General features: G+C 44.3%; 1 protein-coding gene across 1 annotated transcript in view; it reads left to right on the top strand.

Annotated features, from left to right (window-relative positions):
• The window catches only part of LMX1A (LIM homeobox transcription factor 1 alpha), a 150,722-nt gene that overhangs the window by 121,265 nt on the left and 8,379 nt on the right, over positions 1-21,078 (top strand). The gene's annotated exons all lie outside the window — the stretch shown is intronic.

The raw sequence follows: 21,078 nt of genomic DNA, 5'->3' as shown, positions 1-21,078 counted from the left end.
TGCCAGGCATCATTCTAAGTTCTGGGGACATAATGGTAAACAAAACAGGCCAAATATCCACCATTGGGGAACTTAAATTCTAGAATTCAATGATGTTAAATATAGGAAGAAAAGCTGAAGTTGAGGGTGACTTTGAGGTTTCTAAGTTGAATGAATGTTGTTATCACAAGCAGAGATAGAAAGTTCAGAAAAGAAGGAAAGATCTAGATAATGAATTCGGGTGGGTCGTGTTGAATTTGAAGGTTTTTGTGGACCACCTGCATCTGGATGTCTGGTGGGCAGTTGAACACATCTCTGGGATTCAAGAGGGAGGTCAGGTGTGGATTTGAGGATCACAGAAAAGCTGAGGGTTTAAAACTAGGTAGTTTTTCACCAGTGTCTCCACTGATGCAGTTGTTTGAGTCTGCATGGCTATGGGAAAACAAATAAACAACAAAACAATAACAACAACAGACATCAAGTACAACAATGGTTCTCAAAGGAAATATATCCCAGGACCAGCCGCATCAGCATCTCCTGGGAACTTGTTAGAAATGTGAATTCTTAGACCCTACTCAGACCTCCTGAATCAGACGTCCTAGGCATGGCGTCAGAAATCTGTGAGTCTGTTGCCCTGTAAAGTTTGAGAACTACTGAACTAGAGCAGCCCGTACAGCCTACCAGATACAAGCCACGATGACTATAGCTCACGCATGAGCAGTACTTGTTAGGACTACTGTCTACAGAAACTGATGTCTCTACATCCAGGACACCTGTGGGTTGTTCTGATTCCCCCAGGGAACATGTGGACACAGACATTAATTTACACCCTGAAGTGTTATGCCTTGATTCCAGCTTCTTTTTTTCATTCTAGTGTAATCTATGATATTGTGGGGCTTCTACCCTGTCTCATTCACCTCAGATTCTGATGAATGCAGTCTTCTGTTTGTCCATGTTTTTATTATATCCCCAACCATACTATGAATGAACAGGTATGAAAGGACCTAGGCATCAGATAAGGCTTGACAAAACAGTTTCTGAAATTCCTTTTAACTCTGATTCTATGGTATGAATGATGCTCACACACACACACATACACACACACACACACAACCATTCTACAAGTCCCTCTTTATTACCGTCACCTCCAATGTCATTCATTCAGGCAACACTTGAACCCATCCTCTGTGACTAGCCTCAGACTGGTCACTCAGGGAACATAAAAGATTCAAAAAATACCGCCTCTGTGGTCCAGATGGACCTCAACACACTCGAATTGACCAGCAAATAATACATTATTGTCTGAATAAATTGACAGTGATTTGATGTACGTTCTAGGTGTTTGAATGATTTTAGAGAAGAGAGAAATTGATGAGGACAGGAGTAGTCAGTGATTCAGTTAATGCATTGTTTTCAAACAGAGGCTGTGCACACCTGGATTTAATTTCTAGTTCTTCCACTTGATAGCTGGTGACCTGGGGTAAGCAGTGGGAGCTTCCCTTCCCTCACTTGTAAAATGGGCTGTTGTGAGGCTTGTATAGGATAATATGTATAAAGTGTTTATTGTGGTGTCTGGCACAAAGTAAGTGCTCAATAAAGAGAATTTGTCATTGTACATATGCATGGGGGACTTTTGCTTGTCCTTTGGACATCCTATTCATACACTGGCAAAGGAGAGTGAGGAAATCCAAGAAGTGGTAACATTCCAAGGACATCTTCCGACTCACCACAGTGCCCTTTTCACATGGTTGAGAAGCTGTGTGTTAGGCGGCCTGACAGTGATTCGAGGAACCACAGCTGGCATTACCTCATCTAACAGCTGGGGTGTGATGAGAGGGAATTCAGGCCCTCAAAGGAGGGACAAAGGACACCAGACGCAATCCCTGCAAAGTGGAACGTGCCAAAGGGAGTGTGACATTGATTCTAGCACTTTCCCCAAGAATTCGTTTAGATTCATGTATATGGGGCAGTCTGGTTTGAATAGTGTTTATTTTCTTCATAAACGAACTACAACTTGGGAAGCTTCTCACCTTTGCAGAAGTACGTGCCTCCCCCAGCGCAGATGAGGCAATGATATCAGATGTTTCCTACCCTGAGAAAAGTACAGGGAAGTGTTCACTCTCCATCACTCCTTCCTTTGCTCGTGTCTCCTGGTTCTCCGGGATGCTGTAAGCCTACTCCATACTATCTGTAAGAGAGATCCATGGAGACTGGGTTTTCCCTCCAAAAGGCTGGTAGAACCATGCACTGGCATTTTTCTGGTGCTTTTCCTGGGTTGAGAAAGGGAGTGGAAAGGCCTCCCTCTCTTTGATGAACCCTGGGTCTTTGAGCCAGGACACAGTAATTGCCAATGCGAAGGGCTCAGGGCAGAGCTGGACCTCTCCCCAGAGTGTCAAGGCTCCCACAGGCCTCTGCACACCCTCATCTGGAGCCTTTGCTGCCCCAGCACAGGGGCATTTCCCCAGCTTTCCCTACACCATGAGCCATGGAGGCAGGTTTTACAGAGTGTTCCCCACGCTGTTCATTTTCTTTGACTTTGGGTGTGCCCAAGGACCAGAAGGAGGTTTTTCCTTCTCCTTGTCTGAGAGCTCGTCCTTGAGAGTACTTGGTCAAATGCATACGACAGACAGACTGGTTTCAGTCACCGTAATGCCCTAAATGCATTTGGATAGTCTATGTAGGCAAATTCCCTGTAACAACAGATTTATAATCCTTAAGGTTCCAGAAAGTTGGGTGAAACTTGTATCTCAAAGGCTAGAATTCTCAAGTTATAAGCTATAGAATTTATGATTTTCAGAACAGGTTAAAATGCCTATTACATTAGTGTAAGTAGGGGGGAAGGATTATTCAGATATAATAACAATGGTTATAATTTTGCATCAGACATAGGTTCATGTAACCCAACTAACTTGAACTCTCAATGAAGCAGAATGTCATTTGAAGTCCTCCTGTAGTATAAAGAATGAATTAATCAGAAAATAAATGGATATTAAAGATTTATTTCAAGCAACAACCTTGAAAAAGTGTTTGGAGTTAGTCCCCACTCAGCCCAGTCTTCTAGACTTTCTACCCTTGCAGTTGTATAAAGCAATTTTTTTATGTTTAAAACAGTATCCTTCAGGACTTACTAAAAAAATGAGAACCATACAGAAAAGACTAATTCGGTCTATAAACTTAGTGAAACAGAAAGATGGAATAATTTACATTAGAAAACTTTATATCAACAGATGTTAGGGGTGTTGGTGCTCAACCCTTCAGTTTGAGCACATGGCGTTAACAAGAATAGCACTTTTCTACAACATCAGTCCTGGGGTTCCTGCCCCAAAATCCACAATTTAAAACAAATAATGAGGAAACATCAGCCAAACTCAAATTGGTAGACTTTCTATAGACTATCTGGCCTGTATTTTTCATGAGTGGAGCCTCACGAAAGTAAAAGGTTGAGGAGCTATCCCAGATTGGGAAAGGTTATGGAGGCACAGCAACTAATTTCAGTGTGGGTTCCTGGGTTGGATTGTGGACCAGCAGGAGGCCATGAGAAGGACAATTAGCAAAATTTGAATGAAGATTCAAATTTGTATTGTATTAATGTCACTTTTTAATTCTGACAATTGTACTGTGGTTATGCAGAGATATCATGATTCTTAGGAAATATTTAACTACTTAGAGGGGGAAAAAACAGTAGCCCATTCCCTGGGCAGTGGGTCAGCAAAGTTTTATGCTGAGGTGTTCACCTATCAGCTGAGCAGGAGCCTGACTCAGAACTGTCGAGGACTTTCCTCCTCTCACTACCTATGATGATACTTGGTGTGAGGAAAAGCACTGGACTCTGAGCCAGGAGACTGGGAGCCTGTAATGCAGGCTGCTACTACTAGGTGTATGATCTTGGACACGCTCCTTCACCTAACTGGGGCTCAGTTTCTTCAACTGTAATGTGAAGCCATTGATCTAGATGTTCTCCAGGTTCCTTTATTCTTTGATGGTGACCTGATTCTCAGCATGTTCCACCAAGGGGCAGCTGGAAGGTAAGTCATAATGCTGTGTTTATGTGCTGAATTGTGAACAATGTGACATGGCAGTGGAAACCTGTTGGTCTCACTTAACTCATGCAGGGAGTTATTGCCTTATATGTAGGGCTGATCCTATCACCAGGGAAAGTGAAACTTGAAAAGTTTGTGGGAGAATGTTAAGATTTAGATTGTCATCTAGAGAGAAAATTGGGGGGTGTTGTCCTTAGGCATTGCCTAAGTGACAGTCATGTTCTCTCCCTTCTATAGCTATTGATATTAAGTCATTATAATAAAATTAGAAAAAGATCATAATGGAAACAGAACATAAGCACAGAGGTTTTTTTCACCATCATAAACACCTTCTCAGAAGGTCTCAGTCAGCATTTTTCAGTGTGAGCACTATTGGCATTTTGGGTCTGACAGTTTACTATTTTGCATCTATGGCCTTCATGCACTAAATGCCAATAAGGCCACCAGTTGTTGTCACAACCAGGAAAAAACTGTACATTTGCAGATGACACTGTGGGACCGAACATTCCTGATTGAGAACCACTGGTCAATTGAGTGATCATAACCAGATAGCAGGTTTGCTAATATTTTCTTTTTTCGTTTAAAAACATAGAAGATTGTGTTGAAAGGAATCTAAGACATCACTTCATAGTTGAGGAAACTGAGGTTAAGTGACTCATCCAAGGCACTGTAATTATTGAAGGAGGCATGTTTAGTATTAGGCTGTCTCTCACCCACTGCAGGGCTCACCCATTGACGTGGTCAGAGAGATGTTTGGGACCAATAATTTAAATGACTGGAGGGCTATCTATAACTTCTATTAATGGATGCCCTCCTCAAAGTCCTGAGCCTGAGGGTTTTCTAGAATGACCAGTTCTTTAACCAGTTTAGCTGGGAAGAAAACGTAGGTGTCTAAGCATAGCCAATGCTGTATTTCATATTCTAAGACACTTTTACTGGCTGCATTTTAACATATCCCTAATTGGGTCATGACTCACAGTTGATGTGATGAGAAAGCATTGTATCAAAGTTTAATTTGTCACATTTTTTCCTTGGTGGTCCATAAAACAATGCCATGTTTTCTGATTAAAAGCATCTTATATTTGATGAAATATGGTAGATAATTTCCAGGACAGGTTGTAGAGATCAGTTTTCAGTTTTATCTATCCCTAAAGGGGATGCAGCATGTGGCAAAACCTGTCCTTTTAATTATTTGGTCTCAATGTGACACAGTAGTACAGGTATTGGAGACAAATTGAAGAGAGGCTCTACAAGTACAAATGATAAGCTGTGCAATTTCTCTCTCTTGTCCCTGGAATAAAGTTCCATTGAAGTCATTTCTGGCCTCCAGTTTTTGCCTGTGGCCTTTTGGATCTGGCCATGGTGCTGACTGCTCATAGGCCTTTACTACTGATTTCCAGCAAATCCTATACCTAAAATCTAAATCCTGGGGCAAATAATTGCCATGTCTTGTTACTTAATTGCTACTCTGGCATAAGCCTTCAAAAGTAGTTCCAAGGAAAATAACAAAGGAAGTGAGAGTGTGATTTAAACTAACTTAGATTTCATTATGGCTAGTGAAATGGAGTGTCTGGAGATACTCACTCACCTAGCAGATGAAGGGACAATTGCCAAACCTGTGAAATCGCTTGTCAATCTGGAGATCTGTATCAGCCAGGGACCAGCCAGGAGGACAGAACCAACTGTCAGCATTTAAAACAGAGTTTGATACAGAGAATTGGTTACACGGTGATGAGATTGTTGGGATGCAAACAGATCGGGGTGGTGAGACAATCTACAAATTTGCAAAGGAGAGAAGCCTCAGAGTGACAGGTGATGTGACTTCTGTGGACATCTGGTGGAAACAAAAACTACAGTGAGATTCTTAGGTGTGCCTTGGAGCCATGCAGGAGATGCAACAGCTACCAGAAACCACCCAAGGCAGAAGGGGGTCGAGGGAACACCTTGGTTTCTCCCTTTCCTCTGTTTTCCTTGTAAATGCCTCCCATTGGCTGGACCCAGGCAGATGTAGCAGCCTGCAAGGGTCAGCCCCCAGGTGATACATAGGACATAGAGGAGAGGCAAGGAAGAAATCTGAGTGCCAAGGAATTGCACTTAACCTGTGAAACCAGTAAAACAGATGAAGAAGAAAATTAGAGACATCTAAAATGGTGGAAAGAAAATTTAAAAATCAGTGTGTGTTCACGAAAGTGGAGGCCTTCTTTTGTGTTGAGGAAAGGCATGTCTCTTGACTTCCTAGAGACAGGGAGCAAAGTATAGAAAAAAGCCCTGAACTAGGAAGGTAAGGGACGGGGACTGTAACTCTACTTCAGTCTTTGCCACTGGCTCTCTACGGCTTCCCATAGTACTGAGAACAAATCCAAAGTCTCCATCATGGCCTGTGTGCCCTAACCTGGTCTGCCTCTGCTTCCTCACCTCATCTTCTACCTCTCTCCTCTTCAGGGACGAGGACATGGCCCTAACAGCTGAGTCCACCTGGCTCATTCTGCTCCTCTGCTGGGGACATTCTGCCCTGAGCTCTCACGTGGCTTACTCTTTCTTGTCACCTTCAAATGTCACTTTCTCATCAGGAGCTCCTCTTATCTAAATGTCCAGGACCACTCTATCTAAAATGTCATCCTTAACTGTGGATCTCTCCATCACAGTCACCCTGTTGTAAATCTCTTTTCATTACTTTTCACTATTTAAATTCTGGAATGACCGAGTTCATTCTGATTTGTTATGTTTTCCCCAAAGATAGGTAGGTTCCCCAAAAGGAAGGAGTCTCATCTGTTTTATTCCCCACCATAGTCCCCAAACCTAGAACAACAGTGGCCAAAACATTATGTGGCATCAGTAAATGTTTGCCAGAGTAGTGAACGAAAGAATGCCTTTAAATGACATTGAAATTAGCTGCTTGTATGACGATCTCCCTAGTTTGAGGCTAAAGTGTTTTCCCCTTTCTTCCTTTTTTTTTTTTTAAAAAAAACAAAAAATTTTGGCCATTCCTCATGTTAGTAAGACCTTCTTGGATAGAGTATATGATATTAGTTTATGATTACGTAGTTGTAACTGAGAAAATTAACATTTAAAATTTCTTAAATGTTTACTGTGTGCCCAATACAGAAAACTGAGATTTGGAGAAATTAAGTAATTTGCTTCCAAAAGAGCCAGCATTGAACCTAGGTCTCTTTGATTTCAAAGCCCCTACTCTGAATCATTTCACTGTGTTGCTTCTGCATTTTAGAAAACTAAAATGCAAGAGCCCTCTTGACCAGCTCCACTTACTCTTTCGCTGTCCATGCTCTGCTCTCTCTCTTCTGTCTAGAATCTCCTTGCCTCTTCCTCTTTTATTTTAAATGTATTTTTGTTAAATCCAGCCTATTCTTTCCACAGTCTTCTTGAGTAATCCCACCCTGATCCCCAGTGACCACATTTGCTGCCCCTCCACTGAATTCTGCCCAGCCTCACACTCTGATGGGGAATTCTCCCCATCAAAACACTTCTCCTGCTGCTTTGTAAGTGCCTGATCACCTGCTGTCTCCTCCACTAGCCTGTACATTCTTTGAGCCAGGACTCTGTCTTGTTCATGGATGTATGCTAAGTACTTTGCAAAGTAAATATTTTAAAAATAGAGAGTAGAATGCTGGTTACCAGAGGCTGGGTGGTGGGGGATTTGGGGAGATATCATTTAAGGGTACAAACTGGGACTAGTAGATAAATAAATCCTGGAGATGGAATGCACAGCATAGTGATTATAGACAACAATACTGTATCATAAACTTCAGAGTTGCTCACAGACTACATCTTGTTTCCACCACAAAAAAAGAAATGATAATTATGCAACATGATAGAGGTGTCAGCTAATGCTACGGTGGTACTCATATTGCTGTGCACCTTAAATTTACACAGTGTTGTATGTCAATTATATTTCAATTAAAAATTGTTTTAATTAAAATTTTTAGGTGAATGCATGAATGCTGAAAGTATTAGGATCCCCCTGTATATTGAAAAATATTTATTTATTCCTTTAAATAAAGAATCTATGAAACTGAGAACTCTTCTTCACTGAGAGGATAAAATTCAGCTTTGCATAAAGAGTTTGATCCATGCACAACTTCTTAGGTGCACATTCATTCTGTAGAACAAGATGTGTGATATAAAGAGGAGCTATATTAGCTTAGAACCTGATAGCAAGGTTAAGCTGCAGCTGCTGTTACAGCCCATTAGCCACCTATGTTTTCCCGAAGCTCAGCTGTATCTGTAATGGTAGGGTATTTCCACATTGTCAAGCTTCCCGATAACCTCTTGCCCCAGCTCTCACTGGCATCAGTAGCGATGAAACAGCTGACTGCAAGGGAGGACTCATTTAAAGACTTGGTCTAGGACATTAAGCTAAAGGGACACATCTGATGACATCCGTGTTTTGTGAGCAGTGCATAGCTTTGAATCATTTGGGTGAGGCAAGCAGAAGGGCCGCCCAGCCCTTTGCTTCAATCCTGGAAGAGGTGATTCTGAATAGAGGGGAAGAGAGCAACTCCACACGAGGGTGAGGGAGAGCTGAATCATCCCCCTGAATCCTTTCAGGGGCTCACTGCTCTCTTACCAGCTTAGGTGTCCCTGGCTTTGGTGTTTAGTGGCCATGACACTTGACAAAGAGGCAGATCTGACCCCCATGCTTGGTAGGGTACTTCAGGACGATGCATACCAAGGGCTGTCCCTGCTCATGTCAACCTTAAGTCACTGCACACTCAACCCCACTTTTCCTCTATGTGCACCATTATTATTTTTTAAATTTGTTTTAGTGAGATCGTTTAACTCTCTTAGCAAGTTTCAGTTATAAAATACAGTGTTATTAACTCTAGTCACCATGTTATATGTTAGATCCTCAAACCTTATTCATCTGGAAGTTTCTACCCTTTTACCGGGCTCACCCTATTTCCCCCACTCCCAACCCCTTGGCAACCACTTTTCTACTCCCGGTTTGAATATCTGGTCGTTCTTAATGTTGCTAATTCATGTAACAACTTAAAAGCAAAAATACTTTGAGGGCCAACACTGCCAAGGCCGAAGTAGCTAGTTTGCAACTTCTGGTTTACACTTGCACACCATTATTTTTAAAGAGGGAAACATTTTTAATCATAATTTTATTCTCCCCTAATTATCAAAACTGGGAGGAATTACTCTGAAGATTTGGAGTAATTGAAAAGATGTGAAGGCCTCCGTTAGCTGAAAGTAAGAATGTGTTATGATTGCCAGACCTCCCTGTGTATGCCTGCAAGGGTAGGGGTAGGGGTAAGGGGGAATGTTCTAGATCAGTGATTTTCAAAGTGTGATTCCTGGACCAACAGTATCAGCATCACCTGGGAAATCATTAGAAATGAAAAGTCACAGACTCCATCCCAACCCTACTGAATCAGAGACTCTGGGTGTGGAGCCAGCAGTCTGTGTCTAACCAGCCCTCCAGGTGATTCTGAGGTGTGCTCAGATTTGAGAACCAAGTTTAGACTTGAATTCCAGTGGTCTTAGGTTCAGTAAGACCTAAGTCAGTAACAGTATTCTTCCTCTCTTCAGTAACAGTATTCTTCCTCTCATCCTCATTTCAACAGTAAACTCCATACTTTACAAGCAATGACGGGATTGCAAAGAAGAGATTTTAAGTTTAGAAATTCAAGGCTAACTAATTACACGAAGCATTCATGACGGTGCTATTAGCAAAGATTTCATCAATATCGAAACCATCTTGGGGCACACAACTTCAGTTACGGGTAATAACCATAACTACTCTGCAAATTGTTGTAATGGAGTTCACTGCACACAGTTATACTCGGTTGATAGTTAATTTAGGGAAAGCTCTTCCTGTGATAAATATTTGTTCTCCTCACCCAATCTGTGTTCTTACCCGTGAAGAATCACTGCTATGGAAATGTCTGCTGAAGATCTCTCAGGAAAGGCAGCCCAGCTGGAAGGGGCTGAGGACCTCCTGCCCTAGGGCCCCATCCTTCCCACAGCTGTCCTTGGAGACTGTGCCTTCCAGTCCCCTAAGGAATGGCTGGGGGACAAATTGCATGGTACCTGCCCCACAGTGTCATCCTCCCTCTGTCCCATTTCCATTTTCTTTTCTTTAGTTTCCTTCCTTCCCCTTTCTATCCTTGTTATTGTATTTTGGGTGTTTCTTTTTCATGGCTCACTTTCCTGTTCTCCTTGTGGAAACATAACTGGATGGGCACTGATGAAACAGTGGGCCATCAGTGGAATCAATATCAACATGAAAGAGAAATACAGATTGTAGTGTAAGGGAAGTAAATTTCATTCCAGCTGAGCCCCAAGTATGGAAGTAGCTTGTAATTCTCTAATAATTTCTGTAACCACTGGAAGTTGGTTGGCATTGGCAAATCTGTGAAAAATGGAAAGACAGGAAAGACTCTGCAGCATGCCTGTCAGTGCAGTGAATCACTTCATTCTGTATTAACTGGACACCAACTACGAAAACTATTAATCTCCTGAGTGTTCAGCGTGGTGTTGTATGTGGAAGATACAAAGATGATTTAGGTTTGATCTTTGTTTTCTAGAAGCTTATTCTGGTTATATAGAAGGTACACAAAATTATAATGATGATAGTTAGCCAGCATTTGTGAAGTTCTTATCATGAGCTTAGTGCCATAAATATTGCACATAAATTGTCTATATCATTATTATAATTATCCTATTGGGTAGGTGCTATTAACCCCATTTGACAGATGGGAAACCAAGACTTAATGCAGAGGCAACTTGGCCCAGACTCCTAGCTAATAAGTGATGGAGCAAATATTGATATTTAAGCCCAAAGCACTGCTCTTAACCACTCTGCTGTAGCGCCTCAGGGAGTACGTCATAACGGAATTTCTATATTAGTCCAGTGCAATTTTTTTTTCAAAAAATCTTAGCGCTTGTAATATTGTTTTTGGCTAAAATAGTTGGAGAATAATGTAAGGCAACATATAAAATTGTCTTCTAATTTGCATATACTTGAGTAATGAAAACAGTGGAGGTAGACAAACATGTGCTCCAGGTATGTGGAAAGGGAAGAAATTGACATGGGAAGAAATTGAGAGAGGCTTCAGGAGAAGATAGATTTGGATCTTCTTGGTGGTACAGAGCTATGAAACCGAAAGAAGCTTCTCCCACTGCCCCCAGTCATTCTTTGTCACATTGCTCGATTTTATTTTATTAGCATTTAACATGGTTAAAGAATAAATTATGTGTTTCTTTATTCCTTGTCTCTCTTCTCCCGCTAGAGGTAGGAGAGCAGAGGCTGTCTGGACCTTGTTCACCCCTTATCCTGTGTCTAGAAAGGTGCCTGTACGTAGTAGGCACACTCATGATGTAGTTGTTGAATGACAGGTGTTCCGTATGAGGAGTGTGAGTTTCATAGTCAGTGGAAACAGAGTAAGTTCATGAGCACTCAAGAGGCATAATGAAAATAAAAATATTTAAAAATCTTACATTTTTATGCTATTTTACCAAATTTTTTCAAAGTGCTTTTACTTACTCCTACTATTCAGTTCATAACCCTATCAGGGTAGCTTGGCAGGTCTTTATTACCCTGATTTTACAAATTAGGAAGGTGGGGTTCAGAGAGGTTAGGTCATTTGCTTTAGGTCACACAGCAGGTGAGTGAGTGGTGGACATAAGAACAGAGGCTAGGTGTCTGACTTCACTTTTCCCTTCTCTTTTGAGCCTATCAGCAGTCTGTGGAATGGTCTAGAGTCGGAAGGCACAGACTTGGCTGGGTATTGGCCTCGGCTGCCGTTCCAAACCAGCAGAGGGCCTGCAGAACCAGGACGTCTCCACCAAGGGGGCAGGCATTCAGAGCAGCTGTGGTCCTCTGGGCAAATTCTCTCTGTGGTCAAGTCCAAGGTGAATTGGTCCAGGGAGGACTCACTTCTGTGATAACATTTAGAGTGTGAACCAGTTCACCCCAGCTCTGCAGTAACCTAGAACAGGGGGTCCCCAAGCCCCAGGCTGGTCCTGGGCCTGTTAGGAACCAGGCTGCACAGCAGGAGGTGAGCTGGCAAGGAGCCATCTGCCACTCCCCATCGCTCATACCGCCTGAACCATCCTGCCCCCCCACTCCCACCCCCCCCCCACCACCCCCCACCCCCGTCCGTGCAAAAGTTGTCTTCCACGAAACTGGTCCCTGATACGAAAAAGGCTGGGGACTGCTGCTGACTTAGAAGATTGTTCGTTTGGGTCTTTTTCACTTTGGAAAGATAATTAACCCTTTGTCTCCCATCCCAGATAATTTTATCCTCCTGAAGACTAGTGATTAATGCAGCAAAGTTGGACTATTCCAAAGAGATATGGTATTGATCCACTTAAGTCAGTTCCTAAGTCGGAGCAAACACACTCCAACCTCATTAATATGAACCGAATACAATGTCATGCATGTCACACCCGTGCCTAGTGAACCATCGGGCTGGCGGATTAATGAGCTTTTATTGAGCCTGAGAGCAGAGCCCCGAACATCTGATTCATCTTGTTATGAGCTTCCCGGTCTCCTTCTCTGGGGCTAGCCGAATCAAAACGAACAAGTTATGGCTTTTATTTAGTATATGCATCCATGCTTGATTGGAATACAGTGATGTAGGTGTAGAGGTGTCTTCTGATATCTCGATTACCAGGATTTCCAGTATATGACAAAGCTATGCATAGGTGCTTTGAGCATTTACACCTCTGCTTATCAGTTTGGGCTGCATGTGGCCACGTTTTCATTAAGAAGGGGAGGAGAAAGAGATGGAAAAACTCAAAGAGGAAAAGATGCGGAGTGTGTGCGTCTGTAGAAGGGGGGAGGGAGAGAGGCAGGGTAGATGCCAGCACAAATCCTTTTTGAATGTGAAAAGACCCCAAACTGATGCAAATTCACAGTAATTCCACCAGTCAGTACCAATACTGTCTCTTTTCCCTACAAACCTCCCAGGCACAAGGTTTCCCTTTCAGGAGCACCAGCCAGCCGAGAAAAGCAAAAGGAGAGGGGTCCAGGCTGTGGCAGGCGCCAGCACTCCCAGAGTGGAGACCCAGCTCCCCTCGGGGGGCTGCCTGGATGTCGGAGCTGGATGCCCTTGCTCTGACCTGCCTTCCCCTCCCTCTGCCTGGCACAGCAGTCTCCATCCACAGTGGGCATCACTGAACAAAGGTGTCTTTCTTGGGACCCTTTACCCACAGCCCGACTCAGAAGAGCAGCTCGGCTTCTGTCTGCCCTGCTCTTGAAATGCCTAGTGCCCTGTGATTGGGGATTGTCCCTGTCCCTGAGTGGGGTCGCAGTGGCAGGGGGTGCCTGGGGAGGGTGGGTAGGAGTGGGAGGAACCTGGATTTAAACTAAGCTCTGTCCCTTTTGGACTGAAAAGAATGGCTTTTCCAGCAGGAGCTCAAGAGTGTGAGTGGACGGTCCACACCCCTCAGAAAGCTTTCCCTTTTCTTTCCTCACTCTTTAATAACAGGGATGCTGCCTGCAGTTGGGCCTCACCTGATGTTCTGCAAGTCACAGGTTTCCTTGGATCTTCACAACAACCCCAGAGGCAGCTTAGGCAGGAGAGGGGAAGTGGGAGTGGAAGATGGAGCATCCCAGCTGTGTGCCCTTGGGCAAAACATCACCCACCTCCCTGGGGCCTGGTTGACTCATCTCTCATCTGTAGTAAAAAAAAAGGGGGGGGGATTGGGGCGTTGGATAATAACACATTTCCTGCCCCCTACTGTTCGAATAGAAGCAATGAAACAATGCAATTGTAAGGTGAAGCCCAGTCAACTATTAGCTAAGGGAAAGGACTTATTATTTCATCTTGTAGATGAAGAAATTGAGTCTCAGAAATGTGAGGAATTTCATTTAGGGGTATATAACTTAGTAGCAAAATTAGAACTAGGGTCTAGGTCTCCTATTTCATGGCTAAAGTTACTTTCCACCACTCCATATGTTCTTTGGATATAAAGAGTGATGTTTTCGTGGTCTTTGGCAACCTAGCATCTAGATTGCCTCCACTCTTGGGCTGGGACATGCACAGGTGACTGTCATTTGCTTATGCCTGATTTGCTGGTTAAAAAGCCTGTTTCTCTGCTCCCTGTAGGAGTGTCTCAGGCCTGGGCTTGGATGCAGACAAGCTTTGCATGAAACCTGGCCCTCTCACCTAGGCCCTGTGTGTTGGGGGAGGTTCCTGAAACTCTCTGAGACTGTTTATTCCTCAGGTAGGAGAGGATTTCCGCCACTCCCTGCCATGCTGTGTTGCCATGGAGATGAGATGAAATGTTTACCCTGGACACGGGGCCTGGCACACAACTGATGCTTGGGATGTGGGCACTTGCTTCTTCTTTTTCAGGGCCCTTGTCTAGTGCTGAGACCTGAGAGACTCCCTCAGCCCAGTCTGCAAAGTGGACCTGGTGGCCTGGTGGCCTGGTGGTGTCACCCACACATGGACACAGGAGTCTAGCAGATGGTGCCTGTGCTTTCCTGGCCCATGGTGCCCTGCGCTCTGGGTCCACAATTTTCCTGTGTAGCTCCAGCCACAGAACTCCCCCCCATGTCCCACCATTGCAACAACATCGGCTCTGGAACATCAGGACCCCTGGAGTAAGCTCCACGTGGCCTTTCCACCCTGCATTTCTTCTCCCCTCAGGAGTGCACCCTCTGCCTCAAGCCCATTCTCTCCCCTTTTCTCCAGTTCAAGGCTGAACCATTCTCAGAACCCCTGCCCTCTCCCCTCTGCTTTTCCAGATCCACTTCTCCCTCCTCTCTTGCATTTAGGCTCCTGCCTTTACTAGCTCCTCTGTCTCTTTGACACCTGTCTTTCCTATATGCCTACATTTTTAAATTGAAGTATAGTTGACTTACAATGTTGTGTTAGTTTCAGGTGTACAGCAAAGTGATTCAGTTTTATATATATATATATATATATATATACTTCTACAGATTCATTTCCACTGTAGGTTATTACAAGATATTGAATATATAGTTCTTTGTGCCATATAGTAAGACATTGTTGTTTATCTCTTTTATATATAGTAGTGCGTATCTGCTAATCCCTAACTCCTAATTTATCCCTTCCCCCCTTTCCCCATCTATATATACCATGCCTAAAGAGCATAACCAAATACTATTTTATATTTATTGTTTCACATGTGCTAACTCTAACACAGTTTTCTGTTCCTTGAGAGCAAGGGGTCATCTCAGATCTCACTCATCCCCTTGTGATGCAGTGCAGGGTGCTGAGTACCTGATGACATTCAAGGTACTATTGGATGTACCTCATCTACTGGATGAGCCTCACTTCCCGGGTCAAGGTCTTGCTCCCATGCTGTTAGAAGTTCTCTCTGGACCTAAAACACCCTCTCTGTCCTTTCCTGCCTGGCAACTTCTGTTCATTGTCTGTCATTCACCTTCACCTCGAGTGACACCTGTACTATGTCACCTTCCCAGTCCCCTCCTCCAAGTTCTCTAAGCAGAGCTATTATTTTGGCATTGTATCTTTCTCCCCTATTAATCTGGGATCCGTGAGAACAGAGGGCAAGTCTTAATCGTCTCTGTAGCCCAGAATTGTCCTTGTTCAGTGCGTGATACACGAGCCCACGATAAATGCTTACTGAGCAGATGATTACACGAGCAAGGTGCAAGGCAAATCTTTTCCGGGAACTTGATTTGGGTCTGAGTTGAGACCTCCTTGAAGAACTCTGTGTGAAGCATTTTGAAAACAGTAGCTGCAGGGACTTTGCTATTCTAGAGAGCTTTACCTACTGCCTCTTGAATGTGAAACGCTGCCTTGCATCCAGAGTTATGCTCCAGGAGAATGGAATTCTGATCCATTCAGTGCAGGGCAGCGACGGAAATAGTTTCCTATATATTCTGTCTTCATAAATTCCTCCCTTACTTCTTTCCCTCCCCCCTCCACCGACCACAAGTCCCAGACCCTTCCTCTTACTCCCCCGGCCTGAAGGACATTTATGAGGCCCATCACGTGGGAAGCATGTGAGGCCTGTTCCTGCCTCTCCCTTCCCTAGCATGAGGGTCTCTGGTCCTCCTCCTTCACCGCCGCCTCCTGGGCCAAGCTCTGATATCTCTTGCCCTGTTTATGAGCTGTTGGGATTTTTCCAACAACCTGAAATGAATCTGTGAGGCCCCACAGGTAGTACAGCCTGTCTCGGGGCCATAAACCATGGCTGGGTCTTTCATCTGCCATTGCTTATGTCATAAATGAGTGGGAGGACCAGGCAAGGGGGAAGCAACAGCCCCCAAGCCATTCCAGATTTTTTTTTTTTTTTTCACAAGAGATGGGAAAGAAAGACCCTGAGAAACATGTTCCAACTTTGTGCCAAGCAAATTCATTTCCCCCTGGTAGGCTGTGTGTGGAGACTTACTCTCTAGACTTTCCCTCTAGGAGTCAGATTTATGCTGCGTTTGTGTCTAAATGGCCTCCAGGGATGCTGACATTTGTTGCTGGAGACAGCAAGTGGTGTTCCTTTCATCTCCGCTGAGGGGTGTCAGCTTAAATTATGAGGGATCGCTCTGGCCTGCATCTGGGTGTGGGAGCCTCTGGCAATGCCGAGGGGCTGCCCCTCCTTCTGCTTCCGCGATGTCTCTGCTGTTGGAAGGTTTTTCTGCATCTCCTGCTCTCCAGTACTCCTGCTGGCCCTGGGAGAAATCTCCTGGCTCGTTTAGAACTTTCATTTCTCTTGGACAAATCAGTAAGTATATATTTCAGGCACTGCCTGCTTTCACGGAGAAGTTGGCATCAGAGTCAGGCAGCCCTGCCTCTGCCGAACGAGGAGATGGGAGCCTCCCTGAGCAGTCTGGAAGTTCCCCGAGGGAGTCAGAGGGCACTGCTATGCTCGTAATATTTACAATCCGGCAGACCGAAGCTGGGTGACAGTTAGCGATGGTCTGCATTCCCCTTGGCAGCTGGGTTGTGACATCTGTCTGCACTTTGGGAAATGCCCAAAGGCCCTCCGTTCCTCTATCTTCAGAGTTTCTCTTGCTCAGATCTGCCAGGACACCTGAAATTCCATAGTGGTGACTGTTTGGTTGGAGGCATTCCATGTCTATGTGTTATTGACTGTGGGAGAGGACACTTCAGACCCTGCTAATCCCTGACTCAGTGTAGCACATGAGCAGTGCTTCCTGCCCCCAGAGTCAGAGCGTGAAAGCCTGGAACACAGGATATGTAAGTTTTGATGGAGAACGGGTCAGGAGAGGTCTAGGGCAGGGGCCAGCAAACTATGGTATGCAGGCCAAATCTGGCCTGGTGCCTGCTTTTTTTTTTTTTTTTTTTTTGTGGTACGCGGGCCTCTCACTGTTGTGGCCTCTCCCATTGCGGAGCACAGGCTCCGGATGTGCAGGCTCAGTGACCAAATGGCTCATGGGACTAGCCGCTGCGCGGCATGTGGGATCTTCCTGGACCGGGGCACGAACCCGTATTCCCTGGATCGGCAGGCGGACTCTCAACCACTGTGCCACCAGGGAAGCCCAGTCTGGTGCCTGCTTTTGAAATGTAGTTTTATTGGAGCCCAGCCATGCCTATTCGTCCTGTCTATGGCTGCTTTCGTACTACAGTGGCAGAGTTGAGTGGTTGCAATAGAGGCCATAAGGCCTGCAAAGAGTAAAATATTTTACTCTCTGGCCTTTTACAAAAAATAGTTTGTAGATGCCTGGTCTAGAGCATCTAGTGCTTCTTGGAAGGCAAAATGGGGCCCTTAGCAGACAGAAGAGAGAGATATTGAACAGCAAAAAAGGAGGAGTCAGAAGAAGAAAACGCACCACAAAAAAACGATAGAAACACTCCAGAGACAAATCTTATTCTCGTCCTCCCTCTGCTCCCACTTCTGTCCCTCCCTCTTCTTCTGAAAACAAATGTTTTCGTCTCTTTCTTCTCACAGGGATGTAGAGAGAATGAATGAGCAGTCGCCTGTGATGCTCTTTACGTCCTCCAAAAGTGGGCACCAAGGGCTGCCCTAGGAGATGGCTCTTTCCCCCACTTCTCCTTTCTGCTGTTCTAGGTTGGGATAGCAGGTCTTGGGGAATGTGCATGTGTCTTAGGCAGGGATAAGTCCAGAGACAGTACGAAGACATCAGGGACCTCAGCCATCCACTTCTAGGGCTCTGAACAAACTTCAGCAATCACATCTTCCTTCTGGAACCAGCCCCCCGACTACCACCCCCCGCTTCTTTCCCACAAGCGCTCACACACATACTTTCTATAAAACCAACTCTTAGTGTGAGCTAGGGTCATGTCTGCAAAGAGAGAGGAATGAACGCTTGTAGTGTAAAACCTTAACTTCAACTCCCATCAATGTGCAACTGTTAATAACAGAAAACATGGGTCTCAGATTAAGATCCCTTCTTTTGAAATGATGATGATCATGATTTACTAAACATCTATCACACTCTAGACAGTGCTAAACCCTTTCCATACATCATCTGATGTAATTCCAACAACACTGTTACTTTCTACAATGAGAAAACTGAGTCTTGGGGATTTGTTCAGAATCACACATCATAACTGGCAAGGCCAGAATTGAAACCGGAGTTAGTATGGCTCCCAGAGCCCATGCCTGTGGACATCGTGCCATCTTGCTTTCCTGAATGTTGTCAACATATATGAGCCATTACCATGGAATCCACATTATTTTAGACTTTGCATTTTCATCAGTTACATCATCCTAGTCATCAGTATACATTTGCATCAAGCTAAAAAAGAATCAGACTGTAAAAGAATCAGACTGACCCCGTGAGATGTTTGCAAATACCATTTTAAGGACAAAACTGGTATAAGATAAGTGGTTTCTGAAGATGATACAATTGCATTTTAAAGTAAATTCTGTGCTTTGGACTTCTCACTTATTTGTTCTAGACTCAGTTCCTTATAATCACCTGCCTTGCAGGAGATGTACACAATCCTTGGCATGGGGTGTCAACCACGTTTCCTCAGAAATATTACTGAAGGCATCACCAGTACCAGAGGAGCATCCTTTTGACCCCAAAGAATCCACCAACAGAGAGAATTACTGACGTCACTAAAGACTGGGCTCGGTTGGGGGGGGGGGTCTCTGAGTAGCATGAGGTAGGGCCCAGCAAGGATGAATCTGCATAGTCAATGGCCTCCTTTTTTCTACCTTTCTTCTCTTGTGGGGTCTTCTTGGTTCCCTAAGGCTTTTAGTTCTTACATGCTTATTTTTTACTTGCCATTCTGAAAACCTCCTTTTAGAAAGATCCTAACTACCCTTCAATACTGAGGTCTGACTGAGATCAGCTTACTGAATCCCCCCACCACCACCTCCCATCAAGGAAAGAGCAGCCTAAGAATTGAAGATGCCAGAGTGACCCCTCCTTGTCATGAGGATTCTTCTTTAATCTCTTCTTCATTCATCTTGTGGGTTTTTTCATCTGTACTATCAAGGGGAGTGAGGCAGAGGGGGAAAGACATCCTTCCCACAACATCTAGTAAGAGCCTTCTCTGTGCCTCTGTGTTAGTTACTTTGCACACAGCAGCACTACTCCTATGCTACCCTCTGGTGGGTATTCTTGTCTCCAGTGCAGGCTCAGTGCAGGACTTCCCTTGCACAGGGCGGTACTTAAAACAAGGGATAGAGCTGGATGGAGACCTAGGTCTGCCTACGTCAGACCCTGTTCAAGTACACTGCAAAGCTTGTGCCCTCAAGGAACTCAGAGGGTCGTCTTCCTTCACGTTCAAATCGTATGCCTAAAAGTTCATAGAGGAAAGAATCTTAGCCATTGTTCTTTCAAATAAAATAAGGTTTTTTGGCTCTGGCAGAGCCAAAAATTAGAACTCAACTAAAGTCTAAACTAAAACATTATATGCAAAGAGCATCTTTCCAGAGGAGGGCGGGATGAAGAACAAGGATGTGTAGCTCGCACATGGTGGGTCGCCTCATCTTGGATTTCTTTTTTTTTTTTTTTTTTTTTTTTTTTTTGCGGTACGCGGGCTTTTCACTGCTGTGGCCTCTCCCGTTGCTGAGCACAGGCTCTGGACACGCAAGCCCAGCTGCCATGGCTCACAGGCCCAGCCGCTCCGCGGCATGTGGGATCTTCCTGGACCGGGGCACGAACCCGTGTCCCCTGCAATGGCAGGCAGACTCTCAACCACTGCACCACCAGGGAAGCCCATCTTGGATTTCTTGAAGTGGCCAGAAGGAGATCAGAATCAGGGGACTGGAGCTGGGGAAGCTCTTGGGACAAAGGTTTCTACTGGAGGAAAGAGGGCAGCTGAGCTCTGTAAAGACCCAGAGAGAAATGAGGGTCTCATTAGGGTAATGTGGGCACACAACTGCCTATGGCTTTTCATGCTGAAAGTAGGAAGGAGTCTCTCTCACATGGGTATTTCCCAGATCCTAGAAGCATCTTCTTAGGAGTGTGAAGTCTGTGGGATACAAGAGGTAGCCTGGGAAAGAATGTCATATATACTGAAGGCTTTATTTCCTTCAAGTTACTGCTTGTATTGATCACTGCTTATAGAGTTGAAATAATTCACGTAAATATAGATAAATACAGTTACTTTAATAGAGAGTTATTTATTTTATAGACAGGCAGTTTTGACTAACTGCCTGTGTTATCTGTACCTGCACGTAGTCTAATGTTGGTCTTCTGTCGCCTCTTAAACAGTATTGTTTTCTACATCCTGGCAGTGGCTAGAATTTCAGACATAGTATCTAGGAAGTTATATATAACTTATCCAGGTCTAGAGTTGAAAAATGACATTTAAGAAATATTAACCACCAACACTTACTGGGCATTTATTATATGCTAAGCAGCCTTCTGAGTGCCTTCTTGATAAACTCATTTAATCCTCACAACAACACCAATGAAGTAGATACTCCTGTATCTCAATTTTGCAGATAAGAAAATTGAGCCATAGAGAGTTAAGTCACTTGCCCAAGGTTACACAACTAGTAAACGTGGAGCTAGGAGAGCCTCCAGAGAGAAAGTCCTGAGCTGTGATGGTGGACTTCCTGGTTCCTGTCTCCACATTTTAGAAGTTTTTCCTTAGCCCTTCCTGGGGGTTTTGGGATCAGTATCACACAGGGTGTTGCATTCATGTCTTAA

The sequence above is a fragment of the Mesoplodon densirostris genome, chromosome 2 (genome assembly GCF_025265405.1).
Source record: "Mesoplodon densirostris isolate mMesDen1 chromosome 2, mMesDen1 primary haplotype, whole genome shotgun sequence".
Lineage (NCBI taxonomy): Eukaryota > Metazoa > Chordata > Mammalia > Artiodactyla > Ziphiidae > Mesoplodon > Mesoplodon densirostris.
Note: the sequence above shows the minus strand (reverse complement) of the source record. Positions and strands in the feature narration are given on the sequence as shown.